The following is a 7638-nucleotide window of genomic DNA, read 5'->3' on the forward strand; positions in this document are numbered from 1 at the left end:
CCCTAAGCAAATCTGCTGCACAAAACCTCTTTAAAGTGTTCAAGAGCAACTATATCTGTCAGTTTGAGGACTAATATGTGCCTGACACAAGCCATGATATTTTCAATATGTGTGAAAGTCGGACAGTGAATATAGAAGACCATAGAAGAACTGGTGCATTTGACTTATGCTATGTTGTTGTTGTTAAGTGCTGTTGAGTAGATTCTGACCCATAGCAACTCTGTATAGGGTTTCCAAGGAGCAGATGCTGAACTTGAACTGCTGACTTTGCAGTTCAAATGACTTTGCAGAATGACACATTAGCCCACAGCACCCCACCAGGACACCTGACTTAATGGTATGTTGTTGTTGTCAGGTGCCATCGAGTCAGAACCAACTCATAGAGACCCCATGCACAGCAGAACGAAACAATGTCCGATCCTGGGCCAACATCACTACTGCTGCCACACTTGACGCCATCAATGCTGCCACTTGGCTGATCCATCTCATTGGGGGTCTTCCTCTTTTTCTCTGACCCTCCATCTTACCCAGCATGACATCCTTCTCAAGCGACTGTTCCCTCCTGACAATATGTCCAAAGTATAAGAGACAAAGCTTAGCCATCCTAGCCTCCAAGAAGCACTTGGTTGCACTTCTTCCAAAATAGATCTATTGGTTCTTTTGGCAGTCCATAGCACTTTTAGTATTCTTCTCCAACACCACAACTCAAAGGCATCAATTCTTCTACGATCTTCCTTATTCACTGTCCAGCTTTCACATCCATATGAGGTTACTGAAAATACCATGGCTTGTATGGGAGGAGAATATTAATAGCACCATCAACAGCCAAAAGAAGAAACCAATCTGTGTTGGAAGAAATATACCCAAAATGCTCCTTGGAAGCCAGGATGGCCAGTCTTGGTATCTCATAATTTGGACATACTATCAGGAGGGACCATTCTTTGGAGAAAGATATCATGTTTGGTAAAGTAGAAAGTTGGAGAAAGAGAGGAAGTCACACAATTAGATGGATTGGCACAAAGACAGAGCTATGGGATCAAATGTAGCAACAATTTTGAGGTGAAGCCTGACTGTACAGCATTTTGTTCTGTTATGCATGGTCTTGCTATGAGTTGGTATTGACTCGATGGCACCTAACAACAATAAAGTGCATCCTTTGAAGAACAAGGTTTTCAATTTCAATGCAATCCAATTGATCTATTCTTTTTTTATATTGCTGGTGATTTTGATGTCAAATAAAAAGCCCTCATCAAAACCAAGGTCATTATTCCTTTGTTTTCTTCTAATAGTATTGTACTTTTATCACCTATGTTTTACTTATTTTTAGTTAATCTGAATTGACTTGATGGCAATAGGTTTTATATTGTATGATAAGTAGGTCTAACTTCATTCCTTTGTATGCAGTTATCCATTAACTAAGAATTTTTTTATGAAATCTATCTTTCACATTTAAAGATCTTGGTATTTTTGTAAAAAATCTTATTATAAAGTTGTTCATGTATGCATTTCCTAGACTTTCATATCTACTTCATTGCTCTCTATTTTCATGATAATGCCGCACAAGCCTCAAATGGAGGCCAAGATGGCCAAACTTCATCTCTAATACTTTGGACATATTGACAGGAGGGACAAATTGCTGGGGAAGGATATCATGTTTCGTAAGGTGGAGGATCAGAAGAAAACAGGAAGACCCCCAATGAGATGGATTGGCCAAGTGGCAGCATCAATGGACTCAAATATGGCAACAATAGTGAGGTTGACCCAGGATCAGGAAGTGTTTCGTTCTGTTATGCAGAACGTCGTTATGGTCGGTACCGACTTGATGGCACCTAACAACAACAACAATACTATTAGCACCCACAGAGTCAAAACCTTGTTGAGGCCAACCTGTTCCATAAATAGGAAAATGTCAAATCAGATGAGATCTTAATTTCAGCAGCTATTTCATCAACGGCCATTCTGTTTTTCTTCTACCTGTGGTTGTATTTCAATGAAAGTATTTTCATTTGCTTTCCTTTTTAAACTAATCTTTGAGATCTCCCTGATATTCTTTAAAATACTTGATACATTTGGAAATTGCTGTTTTGTGGGTCAGGATGCCCATAAACTTGTTGCAAAGTTAAAATTCCCTGGAAAGATGTCCATTTGTGTTTTTATAGAAATTTAATATAAGTTGTGGCACTGTGGGTAAATGCACCAGACTTAGCCATTTTAATTTCAAGTCAGTAGTACAAGTTCATCAGTTGCTTCTCAGAAACCCTATACAGTGTTGCTATGAGAACTGACTTGATGACAAACAACAACCACAACAATATACAATATGACATTAAAATCATATTTTTCTCTGGCACCAAAAGTATCTTTGTCTTTGAAGGCAGCTTGTCACCAGCTACCTATTGATCACATAGACATATTTAAGCATATTTTATTTACAATACACCTCTGCATATAAGAACTGAAACTTTAGTTACAATACTTTATTTATTTATTGCCTGCATTTATTTATTATTATTATTTTTTAAAGATTTTATTGTGAGTTAAGTTTATGTGGGAGGATATCAGTTTTGCACTCAACCAATAGTATTTTATTTTATTACAATGATTACAATCCCATCTATGTACCATCAGTTAACAGTATTTACCTCTATTCCTTCTTATTTTTTGATGTATACAAGAACACGAAGGAGGAGGTGGGGCTTAATGCAAATTAGGAAGAAGTGCAGTGCAAACTCTGCCACCAATAACAGAATACCAGATGAAGCAGATTCAGGGGCTGGTCTCAGAACTCTGAACTACATATAAAGGAATATTCAGAAAGTTCAAAGACTTAACAGCCAGCAGAATTTGTAGCAGAAACAAGAAAACTAGTGTTTTCAGATCGACTGGCCCCAGAAGCTCCCAGAGCAGCCATATTGAGCATGACAGAGAGGGTGAAGGATCAAAGCAGCACTCCCAGTGCAGACACCTGACCCATCCTTAGAGATAAAGGTGTGGCCATTATTATTTTTTGTTGCTGTTGTCTCTGTTCATTGGTCTCTTGATGTTTGTGCACATCCATTCTGTTGACTAGAGAGGGCCCCTGAGCGAATGGACACACCCCCACCCCCAGAGGTTTCTACTATGCATGCACAGAGATCTGCTCAGAAGAAATTAAAGGGAAAGGTTCTGATTAAAACCAAAAGGTAGTAAAAATGGATACATCTGCCCTATCTGTTAATCACTAGGAAAAAGGCCTGAACAGAGGTTGTGGAGTGGGAAAGAGACAGACTAAAACGGAAACAGGCCAAAAATTCAATCATCATAAGGACCAACAGTGACATCATGAAATTTCTCAGGTGGCCTAGAAGGCAACAAGTCAAAAGAGGTAGGTTAAATACTCATATTTTACTACAGATTTTTTTTTTTTCTTTTCTTTTCTTTTGTCTTTTCTGTGATTGTATCCAATCTGTTGGATTTTTTCTTTTTCTTTTTCTTTTTTTTTTGCTGTTGTTGTTTTGTTTTTTTGGTCCCTTTTTACCTTTAAGAGGCACTTTCTCTTCCTACATTACCCAAGAAGAGGCAGAAATTGTGGTCAGATAGTCAAGTTACATTCACACTCTATAAAGTCCCACCATCGAGGCAAGAGTCAAACCAGCTATTATACACCAGATAGGCAACCAACAACTGCTACAGTTACTCTGAGTTGAGAAATAAGAAGAGTGGAAAGAAAAGCCCACCTCCTGATGATCTCTACCTGGGGTAATCAGAAAGCATAATAAAACATCACCATACATTCATCTAATTATTGAGGTCACAGCTAACTATTGAAGATATGTAAGAAACAGCTGACCATGTTGGCACATTCTCAGAGACAAGATAGAGTGACTGGGATAAATGAGCAGGAGATAGACCTAGACATCACACTGGAAGGAGGCAAGGCTTTGGAAATGCCTGGGAAGAAATTCAGGAAAATGATACTGAAATGTATCCAAACATTCCACACAGAGGTTTTGAGAAAAATAAGGAAGAAATCAGGAAAGCAGTATAAGAATAATCAAATAAGATAGGTACAGCATTGGAAATAATTGAAAACATGCAAAAAGATTTCCAGATGCTAACTAATAAAATATCAGAAATAGACAATACACTAAAAGGGCCAACGAGTAGATTTGAAGAGTTGGAAGCTAGAACTAGCAAGCAGGAAGACAAAGCTTTCACTATTGCTAAGATAGACGAGCAAGCAAGAAAAAGGATTTAAAAAATCTGAAAAATTCTAAGAATTATGTTGAACAACATGAAGATGAATAACTTAAGATTTATTGACATTCCAGAACAGGGAGAATCACAGAAGTCCACAGAGGAGATAATTGAAGAGCTTCTGGAAGAAAATTTCCCTAAAATCCTTAAAAATGAAAAGATAAGCATTCAAAAAAGCTGAACAAACCCTAGCAAGTTTAGATCCCAAAAGAAAATTACCAAGACATATAACAATCAAGCTATCCAAAATTAAAAACAAGGAGAGAATCCTGAAAGCAGCTAGGGAAAAAAAAAGTGTTACATACAAAGGCAAGTAAATCATATTAAGCTCTAATCTCTCATCAGAAACCATGCAGGCAAAATGGCAATGAGGAGATATATATAAAACCCTGAAAGAAAAAAAAAAAAAAATGCCAACCAAGAATCCTGTATCCATCAAAGCTGTCGATCGTATATAAAGGTGTAATAAAAACATTCCATGATAAACAGAAGCTAAGGGAGTTTGCCAAAGCCAATCCCACACTCAAAGCATCCTAAACAGAATTCTTTGGACTGGTAACCAACAAGAACAGACAACATCCAGAGATTGGCATACGTAGAAGCACTACCTGGAACTCAATTGACAAATGGAAGAGTCCAGAACTGAACAAAACTATAAGAATGCATTAAGATGATCTGGGGGCTCAGTCTATGATCAAAATGAGGATAGTGTGAAAGAAAGTAAAAACATAGGAACAGAGATCCAGGTGGTGAGGAGGTCAGGTAGATTACAGGATAAAATAGACTGTTTTAAATGAAGGGGAAAGTAAATTGAATATAAGGTAAACTCAAAGAAAATGAATACTTCACAACATACCAAGAAAATGATAATCCAAGAAGAACATGGAAACATTAAAACTATGAAGAAACTGATAAGAAAGAATACAAAAAAAAAACCCATGAAATCAGCACAAGAAGGCATGCAGAACAAAGAAACCAGCAGCACCACAACAAACAAACATAATGACAGCAATAAATTAACATCTAATGATAATTACACTGAATGTCAATGGGTTAAATGCACCAATTAAGATATGGAGATCAGCATAATGGATAAAAACAAGATCCTTCAATATGCTATCTGCAAGAAACACATCATACAAACAAAGAAAAAAACAAACTTAAAGGATGGAATGAAATATACCAAACTAATTGCAATAAAAATGAACAGGAATGGCAATACTAATCTCTGATGCAATAAATTTAAGGCAAAAACCAGCATAATAGATAAAGATGAGCATTCATTCATGATGAAAGAGTCAGTTGAACAAGATGTCATAACCATAATAAATGTCTATGCTCTCAATGAAAGAGCTCCAAAATATGTAAAGCAAACTAATAGATTTCATAAAAGAAATAGACAAATCTACAATAATAGTGGGAGATTTAAATACACCAGTTTTGAAAAATGATAGAACAATTTGAAAGCAACTCAACAAAGACACAGAGGAACTAAACAGCACAATCAGACAACTTGACCTCATAGATGAATATAGAGCATTCAACCCAACAACTGCACAATACACATTCTTTTCGAGTGCACATGAAACATTCTCCAGAATAAACCATGTGTTAGGAGACAAAGCAAGCCTCCATAAATTTACAATCATCAGAATACTACAAAGCATCTTCTCATCCACAATGCTATAAAATTAGAAATCAACAATAGGAAGACCAAGGAAGTAAAGTCAAATACATGGAAAATGAATAACACTCCACTTAAAAGCTACTGGATAGTAGATGAAATAAAACATGAAATCACAAATTTCCGAGAAACAAATGAGAACAAAAGCACAACATACCAAAATCTTTGAGACACAGCAAAAGCAGTGTTGAGAGGACAATTTGTTGCAGTAAATTCACACATCCAAAAAGAAGAAAGAACCAAAATCAACACAATAACACAACATCTGCAACAACTATAAGAAGACCAACAAAGAAAACCTATATTCAACAGAAGAAAAAAAAATAATAAAGATTAGAGCAGAAATAAATGAGATAGAAAACAGAAACCTATAGAAACAATCAACAGGACTTAGAAGCTGATTCTTTGAAAAGATTAATAAAATTGACAGGTCATTGGAAAACCTAGCAAAAGAGGGAGAACATTTCGGCAGATCTGCTTGGCCTAAGTGAAACATAGGTAAATAGTGATGTATGCTCAACCTTGGAACAACAGGGGTCTGGGATACAGAGATTGAGGCATGGCTTGAATAGGTAAAAGAGGGGAAGTAATGTTAAGATGCTTGGCTGTCTTTTGAATCTTGGTTTCCCTTGCCTACTATTGTAAAATAGAAACTTGAGGGAGAGAGAAAGGAATAGCCATAAACATCACCATAGAAAGCTTGTAAGTCTGTCTTCAGCCTATAAATGATTGGAATACCTAAAATGGGACTAGAACATGCCCAGTGAAGGAGGCTTCCTGTGGAGCCTTTGCATTGCATAAGACCATAGGTGGAATCCTGATCCCCATCCAGAATCTTCTAAGATGGAAATTTCTTGAAAGGACAAGCAGACCAGTCTGGAGTGGCTAGAAGAACAGAAGATACTTCTTGAAAGAAAGACCAGCAGAAAATGTATGTGCATCAAACGATTTCATCATAAGATTAAAAAGGTAGTCCAGAGAATGGGAAAAAATCTTTTGCAATGACATCAAACAAGGAACAAATTTCTAAAATCTATAGAAAATTACAATATCTCTATAATAAAAAGACAAATAACCAATTAAAAAATGGCCACACACACACACACACACAAAAGGCCACAGGACATGAACAGACACTTCACCAAGAAGAGATTTGGGCAGCCAACAACCATATGAAGAAATATTCATGATCACTAGCCATTAGAGAAATGCAAATCAAAACAACAATGAGGTATCATCTAACCCCAGAAATAATAGTCAAATTCAAAAAAGCAGAGGGCAATAAAGGCTGGCAAGAATGTGGAGAGCCTGGGACTCTTTTACATTGCTAATAAGAATGCAAAATAGTTCAATCACTCTGGAAAAGAGTGTGACAGTTCCTCAGAATGTTGAAAATAGAAATAGTTTATGATCCAACAATTCCTCCACTTGGTATATGTCCACAAGAAATATGAGACAGAATACAAGTGGATACATGTACACTAATATTCATAGTAGTGCTATTCTTAAGAGCAAAAAGAAAGAGACAGCCAAAGTGCCCATCAATGGAAGCATGCTATATATGAACTTTGGTACATACACATGATGGAATATTATGCTACCTTGAAGAATAACAAGGAATCTGCAAGACACCTCATAACATGGATGAACCTTGAAGACATTATGCTGAGTGAAATTAGTCAGTCACAAAAGGACAATTATTTCATAACACCATTATT

Source organism: Chrysochloris asiatica, unplaced genomic scaffold (genome assembly GCF_000296735.1).
Source record: "Chrysochloris asiatica unplaced genomic scaffold, ChrAsi1.0 scaffold00066, whole genome shotgun sequence".
In the NCBI taxonomy this organism is placed as follows: Eukaryota; Metazoa; Chordata; class Mammalia; order Afrosoricida; family Chrysochloridae; genus Chrysochloris; species Chrysochloris asiatica.